Source organism: Bidens hawaiensis, unplaced genomic scaffold (assembly GCF_021521415.1).
Source record: "Bidens hawaiensis isolate Kalapana, Puna unplaced genomic scaffold, B.hawaiensis_p1.1 tig00001088_1, whole genome shotgun sequence".
NCBI lineage: Eukaryota > Viridiplantae > Streptophyta > Magnoliopsida > Asterales > Asteraceae > Bidens > Bidens hawaiensis.
Window position 1 is genome coordinate 2898126 of NW_027491063.1, and position 17090 is coordinate 2915215.

At 36.7% G+C, this 17090-nt stretch overlaps 1 pseudogene across 1 annotated transcript; it reads left to right on the forward strand.

Moving 5' to 3' along the window:
• The first annotated feature begins 8505 nt into the window (after positions 1 to 8505).
• Positions 8506 to 10432, forward strand: LOC143559313 (protein POLLENLESS 3-LIKE 2-like; annotated as a pseudogene). The gene is made up of 4 exons (XR_013139912.1): positions 8506 to 9030; positions 9125 to 9336; positions 9408 to 9563; positions 9640 to 10432. The product of XR_013139912.1 is annotated as a protein POLLENLESS 3-LIKE 2-like (transcript).
• The last annotated feature ends 6658 nt before the right edge of the window (positions 10433 to 17090 follow it).

The window sequence follows — 17090 nt, forward strand, 5'->3', positions numbered from 1 at the left end:
ATAACATTTTATCATATTTAACATTTTGAGAAAATATAACAACGTAACTTGAATAAAAATACATAGGTTCATTTGTCGGTTAGGGCTTCATGTATCACCATGGGTCCTTCCAACAAATGAAAATTATCGAACACCAAATAAACAAAATCAATCGAAAATCGAATTTGAGGGGGGGTGTTGAGGTAGATGGTTGAAGTAGTTCGGGAACCACCCCATTGAACATACTTCATCCATCCGATCAACAAAACACAATACGGAAAAACCGAGTTTAGCCACGAAATCACCGTGAATTCGGTTATAAATTTAAGGATGTGATCGTCACATGACCACGTTGACACAATGAGGGTAGTAGATTCGGGTACGTTTGGTGTGATATGCTTTGGCCTAATAAGTTTCACACCCTTACCGAACACTCCAGGAAGACAACCAGGTCTCGCGGTTGATTGAGATTTATGCGCATTGCACTTCCTTAGGCTCGCAAGCCTTGGTGTCAAGGGTTCGGTAAACAAGTGCGTCCCTCTTCCAGTTACTACATATCCGTCCCACGAATCGTCCTCAAGGAGAGTGGAGCAAAAAGATGGGATTTCCTAAGGAATTTCCCGATAAAAATCGTCCTAGAGTTTTTTTAAAAAAAAATTAGTTTTGGAGGGTGAGGCATAGCCTCAGATTAAATGTGTGCTTTTTGTGTACAATTGTATATGATGAAAAATATAAATATGCTAAGCTATGTACAAAAATTTAAACAAGTAGGGTACACGTATCGGAACACATATAGGGACCCTAAGCATGCTACTAGGTCATTACGTCTAACCACCTATCTTATAGCCTTCGGCTCTGATACCAATCTGTCACACCCCAACCTACGGCGGAACATGCCGGGGCGAGACATTGATTGTATCATAGCTCAGAAGACACTAAATGAAATACACGTGTCAATATCTAAATTATTCATTCATATATTAAGTTCAAAAGCACAAACATCGTTTCAAATGAAATACCGTTACAATTAAATATCAAAACATAAATTACTTAAAACAAAAAGAAAATGTTCTTCATTCATCAAGCAACCTAAGGTCTCATCTAACTTTCAATACTCAATTCATCCAATAAAGCTACCTGCGCCATGCGTGAAAATATATATTTTGTCAACATAAAGTTGAGAAAGTAAAACACAGTTTTGAGTATATAAAATAATAAAATGACAATTCCATGCAAATCGTAAATTACTACAACCAGCAACAATAAATAAAAGTTATTTTTTCAACCGAATTGCATTGATAACAGTTTAATTCGACAGCGTATGATCATACTAATGAGGATGAGGATGAGGTACCAACCAACATAAAAATAAACACATAGTCATATTCGCACATAACAACTAATCGAGCAATTACAATTATGCATATAACGGAATTGTAGTGAAAACAATATATTGATTTTGAACGCATAACGCCCCCAAAATTGTAAAGCGGTAAAAAAGGGGTGTGAATTTACTTACCTTATAGTGCAGGATAAACGAAGACGAGATAATAAAAGAAAGGCTAGGATGGGAAACGATCAAGCTTCTCGAGGTTCACCGAAAAATATTCGTAGTTGTTAATGATAAAGTGAGTTAAATAGGGTCATAACGAAAAGTTAAGTATTATGACGGGTTTCGATGTGGTTATTATAATTATCATATTTATTGATTCGTATTTGGGTTTGATAAGTATAAAATAATAACGGAAAAGTTAAACGGAAAAAAAAATCTTGAATATCTAATATAATTCGGTTTGTTATCGAGAGTCGTAATATATATATATATATATATATATATATATATATATATATATATATATATATATATATATCTTACTTATTAAGTGTATGGGTATAAGGTACATAGTTATATATATATATATATATATATATATTTAAACGAGAAATATTAACAGAAACGAGTTGTTTCGGAGTTCGGTTTATCAAAATAATGATTATTTAATGTTTTAAACCCCAAAAATAACAATAAAGAAAGTGTTAAAGAAATAATAACCAAAAAATTAAGCAAAACCGGGCCTGGGGACTCGAACCCGGGTCCCAGGCCGGTTCTCAAGGTTTAACAAAACACGCGCTGGCCATCAAGCCAGCGCCTTAACACGTTTAATTTACTGGACGCGAAAACAAATAAACATATGTTCATATTATGGTTCTTCACAATACAAACCCTAGAACTCAAAACCATTTAATTGATTGTTATTGATTCAAATTAGGTTAGGGTTATTGATAATCGGTTAAAAACGAATTATATGCATAATCAGGTTACCTTGTATGGTAGCGAATTGAGGAAGAATGAAGAACACGATGGTTCGGCTCTGTTTCGATCTCAAACGGGTATTAGACGACCTTGTATATTGTAATTAGCTTAGGGGTTTGTATCGCAATATAGTGAGGGATGTGTGAACGAGTTTAATTGAATTATAAGCATGTTTATATAGAGTTTCATAGACGAGTCAGCCGCGGTGTGAAGCGTCAATCCATTATTATTTTCCACAATTAAAACGTCGGTGTGAAGCGTTTTTGGTAACTAAATGATATTATGAAATCAATTTCGTTTAATATGGCCGAGAATTGAGGAACAAGCAATGGGGGGAGGGGGGTTCTTTGGTGTCGGCAGCAAGAGGGGAAGAAGGAGGGAAAGGAATTTGCACTTTGGTCCCTGTTTTATGGTTGTGGTTTCAAAATTATAATAAAGTAAGTTGAGGGGTCGTTTTTGTAACATCTCATTATTAAAATCAAACCAATAAATAAATAAATAAGTAAAATATCAAATGATTGCGAGATTTATTGATAAAATACCCGAACCCGAACCTGGGTCGGGTAATGATTACAAAACCGAAAAAACGGAAAAACCCGAAATGTTACACATAACATACAAAGTAACAGTGAATTCATGTCCCTCTAATTCTATCTTAGCGTTCTTAACCATTTTTATTATTTTAACCGAACTGTCACTAGCGGTTTCTACTATAAAGGTTTCAGACACTCGGGAACATTTCATTTTAGCTATTTTACTAAATGGTGTAGCGACGAAACTCCTATTCGCACCTGAATCAAATAATACCGAAGCAGAAACACCGTTTACTAAAAACGTACCTGTCACGACGTCTGGAATCTGTTTGGCTTGTTCCTAAGTCAGCATGTAGGCTCTAGTCTTTGGCCTTGTTGGTTCAGCATCCTTCTTCCCACTACCTCCAGCCTAACCATCGGTACACTCTCTCTCCATATGGCCTGTCTTGCCACATTTGTAACAGGTTGGCTTTGCACTACATTCATTGGCATAATGCCCTACCTTCCCACACTTATAACACGCATTAGACCCCATCCTGCATTCTCCACCATGGGCTTTTCCACATTTGTTACAAACATCAGAACTCCTACCCTACTTACACTCACCACCATGCATTTTACCACACGTCTTGCACGATCTCTTCTCCCACACTTTCTGCTTCTTTTCCTTGGAGTTCCATAACTGAGTACCGGGTCGTTTGACATTGACCCACTTCTTTTCTTTCTTCTCTTCTTCCACCACAATATCATCCGCAGCCAGGTCTGCATAAACCGTCTCTGCGAGCTCGACAGCAGAGTCAAAGGTAGCAGGTTTACTTGTCCTGACTAGAGTGCGGACTTTCTGTGGCAATACCCTCACATAACACTTGATCCTCTTAGCCTCAGTGTTAACCATATCGGGCACCAACCTAGACATTCGGTTGAACTCGGTGGTATACTAACGATGTGTCATCGTTCCGGATTTCAGGTTCAGAAACTTCATCTTTGCCCTCTCAACCTCGGCGTCAGCACAGAACCTCTTCATCACTAACTCCTTCAGATCCTCCCACTTCATGGCCTTAATCTCATCCCGAGTCTTCCTCTGCTCCACACTTTCCCACCAATACATCGCCTCCTCTTCAAACGATTGGGTGGCATAACCGACAGCTTGATCGGGACGACACTCGCTAATGCGGATAATTTTATCCATGGCGGTTATCCATTTAAGGGTAGCGATTGTGTCTCCCAAACCAGTCAGCTTTGGCGGGTCACATCCCTTGAAGGGCTTATAGTTGCACCCACCTCGGCCCCTCTTCCTATCATCAACTTTCACAGACCTTACCACACTCTAAGCCTCCCTCTCTCCTTCATCATATTTCCTACCACCTCCTCCCGCTCCTTCAGCTGTTCTTTCACGGCCTCCAGCAGACCCCTCTGGGTTCAAGTTCTTCACTGCAATGGCTACAGCTTGTACAATAGCTGCTTGGATTAAGGGATCGAGTTGGACTCCTTCGTTGTTCTCAGGGTTTCTTCCAGTTGCGCTTCCTTCAGCTCCGGTTTTGGAAGCTGTTTCTACCGAAGGTTGTTGGACACGACGAGGCCTACCACGACGTCCAGTGCGACCTCCTACACCAACAAATGCTCTAGATCCAGCCATCGTATTCTGGAATGGAAAACACAAACGTCATCACTCAAGAAACTATTTAGTACAAGGACAGTAAGGCTAACAGGTAATAACAGTGGTCAGCTGTGATTAGCTGATCACGTTACTTTCCGTCTGCTATACACTTCCCTTAATCAGTCTATTTGTGCTGGTTCTACTTTAAACATTTAACTAATCAAACAATCAAATAATCCTATCCCTAACATCCACATATCCTTCCTTTAGCAATTAAACATACATATTTAACCATTCACTCTACCTTTACTGAGCTTGCTTGAGTGACACATAGCTATCTTGAACTAGCATCTTCTTTCCTTCCTTACTTAAATCCCATCCTCTGTTCGTTTCTAAGCATGTAGGATGCTTAAATCTTTCGAACTTTGCTCTGATACCAACTTGTAAGAACCCAGCTACCACCGCACCATAATATTATCCGATTTGGCCGGGACGTACCACCATCGCCTCACGGATTTGATTTTGGTTGCCCAGGTGGTCACACATCCTCATACTTCTCCCACCTGAGCACGCTTAACTGTGGAATTGTCCTCTCATCCACTACCATTAAGCGCCCAAAACGCGTTATGATGGGGAATGTATCCACCTCCTTATAAAGAAGGCTTAGTTCTCCTTCCCAACCGATATGGGATGTCACAAAAGAGGCAGAGAGAGAGAGATTAGAATGATTTAGGTGGAAAATATTAATGTATAAATAAGTTTTTTGGTGTTTGGTCAACATGACAAGGCACAATATTGGAGCTTCTGAAAATGGTAATTTGGTTACTAGATTGCACATGTGGACAGCCTAGTTGAAGGCCATGTGTCCACATTGTATTGTTTTAATAGTATTTAAAGATTTAGAAATTTAATATTTTTAAATAGATAAAATTTCTAAAAGAAAATTTAATTTTATTTCCTGTAGTTTTTTTCTGTGGTTTATATGTAGTAAATGTTAATAGAAACTAAGAATAAGGTGAGAAAAGATAAATTTGTTAAAAAAACCTATTTTGGTAAATATTTTTAAAATCACCCATTTTAGTAAATACTTATTTCCACCACCCCAATTTGGTAAAAAACTCCTAAGTGTTGATGAAAAAACTATTTACCACTTTAGTGTTGATTAAAAAGTATTTACCAAACTAGTGTTTTCTGTTGATTTTGTATTAACCTTTTACTTTTACATGAACATATTAGTCTTTTTAATTTTTCCTATTTAGTTCATTAATTATCAATTTTCATATCACGTGTTTTATATATTTTTATGCTATTAATTCAATATCGTATGTTTTATATTATATTTTGTCAGTCATCCTTATTTTACTAAGTCAGATATGAAAATTTTCTTTTGTCTTCATTTCTTTAATTATTTATTTTCATAGAAATTTAGTTTGTATAATATATTTATTTTACGAATGTGTTTTTTTAGTATAGTTTTGATACCGTAACGAGTATAATTAATATAGACTTGATTTCACGTTGAACATTGCTACAACGCTTGGCTTTTAATGATTTTTTTTGTTTCTAATATGTTCATTTTACGAACTTTTTTTTTGGGTTTTGTTCCGGTATTGTAACGATCCTAACAGATACCAACCTAATTTACGTCAAATAGTCGCCGCAACACTTGGGTTTTACCGACTTTAGTTGTTTTCGTTTTAAATATGCTCATTTTGAGAATTTAATTTTTGGATTTAGTTCTGATACCGTAAAGAACCTACCAAATACCAACCGAAGTAATGTCAACACTTGGATTTTATCAACACCGAGTTTTACTCATTTTTTATGTTTTAAATATGTTCATTTTTTGAACAATCGGTAAAACCGGGATGTTGGTAGAATCCGAGAACTGCGGCGAGTATTCAACGCGAATTCAGTTGATATCACTAGGTTCGTTAAAATACCAGAACTAAATTCAAAAAACAAAACTCATAAAATGACGATATTGGATTGATCGAATAAAATTTAGTGATCAAGTAAAAAAAGAGTTTAATGATTAAAAAACACACAAAAGAAAATTGAAACCAAATTCGTAAATGACGATTTAAAAAAATAATAAAAAGGAGAAACCAGAAGAAATAAAAAGAAAAGCTTCAAAACTAAAATAGTTTTAAAAAACAGAGTCAAGTGAAAAAAAAGAAGATGATTTTGAATTGATCGAAAAAAATATTAAAGAAATATTATATAAAAACAGAATTTATGAACTTAATAAGAAAGTTATATAGACTCTAGCTAATATCTTAATGTTACAGTAAAAGGTTAATACAAAATAAATAGAAAACGCTAGTTTAGTAAATACTTTTTAAACAACACTAAAGTGGTAAATAGTTTTTCTATCAACGCTAGTTTGGGAAAAAACTCCTTAGGAGTTTTTTACCAAATTGTTGAAGAAAACTTAGACACATATAATATGCATGTGAGTTAATTTCTTGTTAACCACATGGTGATTTACTGACAAAATATTAAGCATGGGAAATTAATGTAAGGAAATTAGGATTAAGATTTGATCGGATTAGTGGGGTGTCATATATATAGAGAGAGAGAGACAACAAGGAGATTAGGCGTGACTGTCCCGCTAGGTGTAGGGGAACGCATAGACCTAGGCGGGGGTTTGGGGCTATAAATTCTTTAGTTTATTGTTTATATGTGTTTATCCATGCGTTCCTATCTTTTTACATTAGCTACTCCCACCACTTACATTTACTTAAGGTGTTGAATTGGTGTTTATGTGTTACGTGTTATGTGCATGTTTCAAGTGTCGTTTGCATGTGTTTTTCTTTACTTCATCTTTGTTCTTTGTGTCCTTGGAGCGCGCGCGCGGGGGGGGGGGGGGGGTGGGGGCTCTTGCTAGGAGCACCATCTTTACCCTATAGGATATGGGGTAAGGTTTCTCTCTTCTAAAAAAGTTATAATGCCAGGAATAGTCGCTAGACGTGATACATGATCTATTGAGACGTATAAGATGCTATCGAGCTGAATGATTATTCTTGCACGTGATCTGTTGAGACATATATAATGATATCAAGCCGAATGATTCTTCTCGTTGATGTTTAACCGAATGATTATAGTTCATACATACATTACTAAACACTTGGTTAAGCTCGATGTACACCCCTAGGAAGCCTGTCATTATAGTTAAAATCCGGCAGACTAATTATACATTCGGAGGCAGAAAGATCATATTTCTACCTCCATGAGCCAAAGATTGCCTATTTATAGGCCTTAATGCCATGGACACTCTCATGCACATGGGCTATTTGTATGGCTTCCTTATGCACGCATATTATATTATGAGTATGGGATACTATTTAGCTACCATACGCGTACATCTATGTGTATGGACTATACATACATATAGTATTCAGCCATAGACTACACTTACTATTTCAAACATACAAGGACACAATAAGCACTAGCACTCCATTTAAATCCTCCCCGGACCCTAGTCTTGCGTACAAAAATAGGTGCGATTTTACGCTTACGCCTTGACATTAGACGTTATCACATCGGTGCATTCATGTTTTTTCTAGTAGATCATAATTAATTATTTATAATTTTATTTTTAATTTAGTTGTGATGTAATTTGATTTTTAATATCGGTTCGACTAATGAACCAGTAGAATTAGTACGAAGACCGATTTTTTTGTAAATTACTGACAACAATTTAACGTACGCATTCACAATAATCTTTTAACGTTCAAATTTCAATTTAAATTTCAAATAGACATTTAATTGTTAACGGTCAAAACTTGAGTATATAAATATTCCGCATCATAAGCGTTTCAAACAAGATATTTTTCATAAAACCTTATTCACCTCACAGCGCTAGCATCGGTACTTATTTTGTGCCGACTGTAAGCTTCATTCAATTTTATAATCTTTGGTACAATCATCGTCTTTTTTCATTGGGTTGGTTACCTGTTAATCCGAATAGCCAGACTTTATTTGTTGCTTGTTAAAGAAAAAAAAAGTTTTGCTCCAAAGCCAAATAGGGAGGGCTTGTTCTTCAAGAATTATATGAAGAGGGTAAAAACAAAATTAGACAAGAAAATTAAGGGCCCAAATTGCCAACTTACCATGTTTTACATCGTAGGCCCAACGGCTAGTAGTACAACGTTAACCTCACAACGGTCATATTTTTCAAATATAACCCCCACTATCAAAACCTCACTACCATCCATCGTCTCTCCGCTCTCCGCAACCGTCACTTTCTCTCTCTAAACCAACACCGTATCTCTCTCTCTCTCTAAAGAATCTCAGCCACCGTTGCAGCGGTGGTGGTTTACTGGTTTCTTACAAATTCATTTAATTTACAAATCACCCGATTCAAGATGATGCAACAAGATATGTGGAACGCGCCACCCGGGTTCCGATCCAGAAAATCGGCCCCATCGTCTCCGGCAAAACCAATCGGTGGTGGGGTTTTGAGGACTCGGTCCGAATCGTTCAATTTGAACTCAACTCGGTCTGACTCGTTCAACTCGAACCAGGCTCGATCCGAGTCGTTCCATGTGACTCACAAGGTCCCGGTCGGAGATTCGCCTTATGTCCGAGCCAAAGACGTCCAGGTAAGAATTTTATTAAATTTCGATTCTTAATTTTTTTAATAATTTTATTGGATTGATATTGATTTTTTTTTGTGGGATTTGATTGGCTTTGTAGTTGGTAGAGAAGGATCCGGAGCGGGCAATACCGTTGTTCTGGGCCGCGATTAATGCGGGGATCGGGTGGACAGTGCTCTTAAGGATATGGCGATTGTTATGAAACAGCAGAATCGGGCTGAGGAAGCCATAGAAGCCATTAAGTCTTTGAGAAGAAGATGTTCGGATCAAGCCCAGGAATCTCTGGATAACATCCTTTTGGATCTCTACAAGGTTAGATAATTAATTATTCGTTAAAATTGTGTTTTTAGTTTAACTGAATTTAATTGGATTTGTGATTGCAGAGATGTGGAAGATTGGATGACCAGATTGGATTGTTGAGGCATAAGTTATTCTTGATTCAGCAAGGTATGGCCTTTAACGGGAAGAGAACGAAAACCGCAAGATCGCAAGGAAAGAAATTTCAAGTTTCGGTCGAGCAGGAGGCGACTCGGCTGCTGGTAAGAATAGAAAACAATTTATACACTATTATTATTATTCTGATTTTAAATTTGTTTTGACGCACAATTCTTTTAGGGTAATTTGGGGTGGGCTTTGATGCAACAAAACAACTACATAGAGGCGGAAGAGGCATACAGGAGGGCGTTAGTGATCACACCCGACAACAACAAAATGTGCAATTTGGGAATATGTTTGATGAAGCAAGGGCGGCTCGGTGAGGCCAAAGAGACGCTTCGCCTTGTGAAGCCGGCTGTGGCAGATGGGCCCCGAGGGGTGGACTCGCACCTCAAGGCGTACGAGCGGGCCCAGCAGATGTTAACCGATCTCAAATCGGAAATGATGATGAGCAGCTCTGGGGACCGTGTCGAGCAAAGGAAGTTGTTCGACGCGTTTTTGGGTTCGTCTGCAGTTTGGCAGCCGCAGCCGTGTAAGGAACATCTGGCAAAACCGCAAGACGGGTTTGCTAAGGAGAACGTGAACGTGAACTCGAACATTCTTGGAAATTCACTTAACATCGACGCAAAGCCGTTTTATGTAGTGATGAAACCTAGTGAAAATGTCGGGGAGGGGTTGAAGAGATATAAATGCTGCCGAAGTAGTGGCGGAAGACAAAGAGAACAAGGCGCGTAGGAAGTCGACATCACCAGAGAAAAGTGGCGATTGGACAATAATGAGGATTTCGAGGAAGCTATCATTGCTGCGGTTTTGGGGTCGAGTGCGGATGCGGAGAAGATGAAGCTGGGTGTGACTGGGACTGGGAAAGTGGTTCAGAAGAGGCTGAAGGTGTGTGTTTCAGGATATCACTCGCTCTGTTGGGAGTCCAAGAGTGGGGAGGGAGATAGACTTGTTCTCCTGGGGTTGTTGTTGAGTGTGTGTTTCTGCACCAACACATGTTTTAGTTTCTATTGCCTTCACAAAGCAGGCGGAAAGTTTATTATTAATAAAACAATGGTAATTATTGATTTACTTTGTTGTCTTTGTTATTGACAAATCTCATAAGACATGATCTCATGAAACACCACTCACAAGAAAGGAAGATGACAAAACTTTTTTATGTAAACGAATCAAGAAACAATTTCTCCTCGTATCGAAAAATATGACGGAAAGAAATAGGCTTGCGAACGAAATCTAGTTTCATGCGTATTGTAATGATAAAAATTATTTAATTTTTTAACCAAACATCGTCAATTCCAGTCAAATTGGTTGGCCCATTTTTTGAGATATATTTTTTTATTTTCTTATCTAGCGCAACATCATCAATGGTCAAATTCTTGTCGGTTTGTTGTCGCAGATCGCTTGTTTTTTCTGCCGCGTTTCCAAAAACTCTAAAAATGTTGAATAATTTTGTCACATAAATGGCCGTTGACGACAACTTAAAAAGTAATAGTCGAAGCACGAAAGCCATTATTAGAAACGGGATTCGTTTAATTATCTGTAATCCAATGAGAGCTATTTCCAATGAGAACTATTTTCAAAAATTATTAGCAACGGGATTCGAATCACTATGCTATTTCCAAAAATTAGTTTCTTGTATTATCTGTAATCCAATGTCGTTCAAAGTCTGACAAAATTTATTAGAAACGGGATTCGTTTAATTAGCTACGTTAGACGTTAAAACGGAAACTTAATATCACACACACACTCATATTAAAGTTCGTTAAACCCACATTTTCTCCCCACCCTTCCTCCTTGGCGATGCCACATCACCCCTCCACCTCCCATTCTCCCAATCACCATCCACCACCTAAAACCTCCAATCATTACCCATCTAAACTTGCCTAATGTGTTGACTCCACTTAATCCACCTTGCACCCTATCATAACAAGTCACACCACTCTACTCCCTCAGACTCTCTCTAGTTACACGGAATACACACACAAACACATTCACATCACATTCAAAATCCAAATCACACACACACACTCATATTCAAGTAAGATCTATCAAATGGTGATTAGCAACTATGAAGGAGGAAGGAACTCCACACACACAACCACCACATCTTCATCCTAGGATCTTCAAAAACTCAAGTAAGTTATGATTATGAGTTGATTTCCATGATTGATTAGGTTAGAATATGAGTTCTTGAGTTGAGATTGACCTTAAAGATAGGAAATTATGAATGATTGTGTATAAGAGCCGTGACGTAAGGGAAGTATTGAACCAACTTATATATACATTCATCTCGAAGATCATATTTTGATTGCTAAGACTGATTAGAAGTATTGTTAAGATTGATTTTCTGTATTGTTAGAATATATGATATTTAGGTGAAATCCCATGATGAATTTGATGTTTGAGATTGATGTTAGGATGAATTTTGAGTAATTGATGATCAAGGATTAATGATATGAACATGAATCATTGAATTGCTAGTATTAAAATTGAATATAGCAAGAACTTGTTCATAAGTTGCAATTTGGAGATTTTTGAATTACTTGGATTATTTGATGATTTGATGAATTGATGAAGTTAGAAAGTGATATGGATTAATGTAGATTGATATTTAGGATAGGTTGTATGTTAGAAGATTCAAAATCTATTACTTTGAAAGATAATACTTGAAGAATGTTGAAATTTTTAGATTGCCAAATAAGGAAACTTTGTTGAATGAATAGTTGAATATTTGATTATATACTTAGCATATATGTTTTTGATAGACAATAAGTTACTTACTTGAATTAGGATAGAATATATGGATTAATTGCCCTTGCTAGAAATAGAAACTTTGAAAACTTGAATAATGGAAGAATCAAAATCTAAATAGAACAATAGGATGCATGAAATTATATCAAACTAGTTGAATGTGATAAACAAGATGCATACTTAATCATGATTGAAAGATTGGATTAGATAGAATTATCAAATATTAAAAGTTACTATAATATGAAACTTTGTTAATTGAACACTTAGGAAATTCCAAAAGTAATAATAAATTCTCGAATTTGTTCATAGATGATGATATGAATTGATGATTTGATGAATATAAGAATGATCATATGATTGTTGGATTAATTTTTAAAAGAATATACATAATTAAACACACATGTTAGAACATTCTAAATAGGATCAAAGAATATAGTTGAAAAGTGTAAATTTAGCTTGTTGTGAGAATCATGATAATGGTTTGAATCTGGATTTTTAAGTATTAGAGCATCCACAATGGTATGTTGTTTTTCCTTGTTTCAAACCGCCACCTCAGCACGCCACATCAGATTTCAAACCAATCTTCAAAACATTCCTTTATCCTCCAATGGACAAATATATAGTCCTTGTTTCAAAGCATCACCTCACCATCCACCTCAGTATTTAATTTTCCTTGTACTTAATTCATTTATTAAAATGCACACATAAAACTATAAAAACTTCATTAACTTTATATATTAACCTCCTCTATTCTTAGTTAAAAAAAACTCAATTACTTCGTATCCCTGTTGAATTATTAACCCTTTAAACAAATTTGAAAACAAAAATAACATGTTTAATGGTGAGATAATAATAAAAATTTGCTAAAGATTTAATTAAAGTTGTTATACTAAAGTGTCTGTTTTGTGAGTAAGTGAATTCAACACATCTTGCTTACTTAAGGTGAAATTGTTATTTGTTATTCGTATCTCACCATTAAATCTCAACCATTCATTTTTTAGCACCTACCCACCACCCACCTCCTACTGTATTTCTTTCCTATCAGTCTATCACCATGTAAACAAATGCATTTGATATTAATTTCAACCATTCATGAACCAGCAGGAAATTTAAAGATGAAAAATAAGGAATTTAGAAGATGGAAAATATGGTGTGTATTTGCTTTGTTAAAGTGGGTAGTGAGACATGTAGTACACTTTTGAAGTGTTATGGATTCACAAAACGATCCCTCCTCTCTCTCTCTCTCTCTCTCTCTCTCTTCCAGCTAGTCATCTCCAATGGTAACAACCCTTTTGAGGGTTTGGTTTGGAATTCAGACCATTGCCATATCTTCACCATTAATGGAGATGCTCTTATAATGATGTTTGTTCATGTATGAAATGATAAGTTTGATTATTGTCATCATTAAAACTTAAGTTATGGTTTAGGAGCTTAAAATTGATTTAAATATGTTATATGATATTATGTGATCAAATCAGGAAATAAGGGTGAATTATATGTTATAATGTGTATATTTAGTTTATAAGATAATTAGTGTGGACTTACTTGGTTTTTTTTACTTGTCGGTAAATTTAACGGTCGAATAATCGGCTTTTAAACGTAAACCGATACGACGGTTAGGGACTGTTATAGAACAACATCTAATGTTGCAAAATAATCATATATAACATAATATGATAAGAGGACAAGATAACAAAACTTAGTCCTAAACTGTGACATCCTGCTTTTGAAAAAGAATTAATAAAATAAATTTCGTTTATTTAATAGTGTGTCGTTTATCGGTTTAGATAAATAAACTAATAAAAGGTGGACTTGGACATTTAAAAGATGGAATAAGGGATGTAATGAGCCTTAACCTTTCCATTTTTATCCATCTCTACACCCTAGCCTACACCATCAAAAATACACACACTATCTTATATCCCGAACCAAGATTCGAAGTTGGGAACCCGAACTTGATAGTTAGAACATTGTAACGAGCCAAAACCTACATCAAGACTAGATTGCGTTCGTAAACTGACTCGTTTAAGGTACGTTCGTTAACGAAAACTTGTTCAGTTCGTCTAGTATTCCTAGATCTATATGTAAATGGTAAAAACGAATCAAACGCAACAATTCTCATTGAAATCCGTCAACATTTGATAGGTTAATCATTTAAACACGAACTAACTGTATGTATATATACATCAATCGCACCCTTTAAAACCTGACGTTTGAATGATTGGATGACTAGGGTTTGTAGGCGCCGTGATTCCGAGTTGATTGATACCAAATTCGTGTTATTTCGTTGAGATTTGAGGTTCAATTGCAGAATTTGTTTGTGTGACTGTTCTTGTTCATATCAATTTTGACTTTGACCTCTGAGTCAATGTTTGGATAAGACTGATGCCCATTTGTGCGATGCTGAACGAATTGCTGGTCATTCATTACTCTTCCATTCGTTACGTTAAGATAACGAATCAGGTCATTCGTTACTCGCCCATTCGTTATGTTAAGATAACGAATCAGGTCATTCGTTACTCGCCCATTCATTATGTTAAGATAACGAATCAGGTCATTCATTAGAGGTGCACAAATCGGTTTTTTTGAAAAAACCGGTTCGGTTATTAACCGGACCGGTTTTTTTTATCCAGAAAAAAACCGGTTCGGTTAATAACCGGACCGGTTATTAACCGGTTTTTATTGCTGAAAACTCAAACCGGCCAAACCGGTTTGGACCGGTTTAAAAACCGGTTAGAACCGGTTATTAAACCGGTTTTTTATAACCGGTTTTTAATAACCGGTCTAACCGGTTAACCGGTTTTTTTTTTTTTTTTTTTTTTTTTTTTTTTTTTTTTTTTCTTTAGGGTTTAGGGTTTAGGGTTTCGTTGTTAGCATTCTTTGCTTGGAAGATTAAAAACACATAACTTTCATTTATAGCTTTTACATTAAAAATACAAACATTAAATCGTTATCGCATATTCGTAACTCAAAAATACAAACATTAAAGAATGCTTAGACACGATTACATTAACAAGTTGATGTTTGTTACTCATTTTCTTCGCTACCCGATCCCGAGCTATTCCTTAGGTAATCGTCGTACGCGGCTTCTTCATCGGTCATTGGTTGAATGTGTCCTTGATTGACCTCGTCTTCATACAAGGCCGCCTCATAGTCCATTTCCCCCTCGAGTGAGCGTTGATGTTGTGCCCTGTCTAAAGAGTCCAAGTAATCCTTGTAGCAAATCGACATCTCTACAGCTGCTGGAGTGAGTCGAGTCCTCCTAATCGATATAACCCTGCCAGAAACAGAAAAAGCAGACTCCGAAGCTACCGTGGAAGCTTGGACCGTTAGTAAATCTTTGGCCATGGCGGCGAGGATCGGAAACTCATCCTCCTTACCTCTCCACCAAGCCAGCAAATCAAGACTTCTAAATTCATCCGGAGTCATGTGTTTCACAAAGTTGGTACCACCATACCTTCCAAGTTCACTGCTTGGGGTGTTTACCCTTTGACGTTTACCGGCGTCTTCCCAAATCATGTAGTACATCCCCATTTCAAGGTCGGTTTGGGATTGGGATTGGGCAACAGCTCTTAACGAGTCATGAATTTGGGAAGACGACCCGTGTTTTGTAAGGTAAACATCATACATGTTTGCCAATGTGGTGTTGAAATCATTCTTTAAAGTTTGGCTATAATAGGGGTTTTGATCGTCGTTTAACCCTAGCTCATCACAAATTTTTTCTATTAAAGCTTCAACACCACCAACATTGATGCAAGGGTTTAACGCAGCCGCACAGGTCAAAACAGCGGGTAGTTGTTGAAAATATTTTATAAATTTTTCTTTCATTTTTGCACCCATATCAAAATAAGGTGCACCCCTACAATGAATTTCAGTCAACTTTGTGCACATGACAGCAATTTTTGGTAAAGCAATGGGGCTTGTTGGATAGTAAACCCCGGATAAACTAGTTGTGCAAGATTTAAAAATTTGAAGAACCTCCGTAACGATCTCAATCAATAACCAGTTTCTAGGATCGTACGGTGCACATTTACCCCTACTTGACATTATTTGATGAAACGCAACTAGTGATTCTTTTTGTTGGATGGCTTTCTCAAACATATCACAAGTCGAGTTCCATCTTGTTGGACAATCCCAATTGGGCCCCAACCATTGACAATTAGCTTCATCACAAAATTTTTTGTATCTTGAAAATGTTTTATTGTTGCTAAAAACATCTCGTAACATTCTTTTAAAATTGTTTCTTTGCGTTTCGATCACGTTTAACCCATCTTGCACGGCCAAGTTGATAATATGTGCAATGCATCGGCTATGAAAAAACGCTCCATCACAAATAGGTTTATACTTTAATTTTAAATGGCCAACCGCGGCCGTATTGTTGGACGCGTTATCAAACGATATTGAAAAGATTTTATCTTCAATCTTGTATTGTCGAATGACTTTATCCAAGAGTTTAAAAATATTTCTACCCGTGTGCGGGTAATCAAACAATTGAAACGCAACGGTTCGTTTCATCATTTGCCACGACCGGGGGTCAACCCAATGAGCCGTCACACAAATGTATGAGTCGGGCGAACCATTAGGTACCGACCACACATCCGTTGTTAAGTTCACACCAGTTTGTAAGTTTGAAAAGTATGAAATTAGTTCGGATTTAGCGTTTTTCCATGCTTTAAGCATATCTCTTCTAAGGGTCGAACGACTTACGTGTTGGTAGCGTGGTTGAACATACTTTTGCATCATCTCCGTGAATTGAGGGTTGTCGAAGTGGTTGAAAGGAAGTGATTGTTGAATCACAAAGTTGCCAAACTGTTGACGTACCGCTTCAAGGTCGTACGTAAACACCGTTCCTTGATTCGTCATCTCCGGCTGCGAACTAC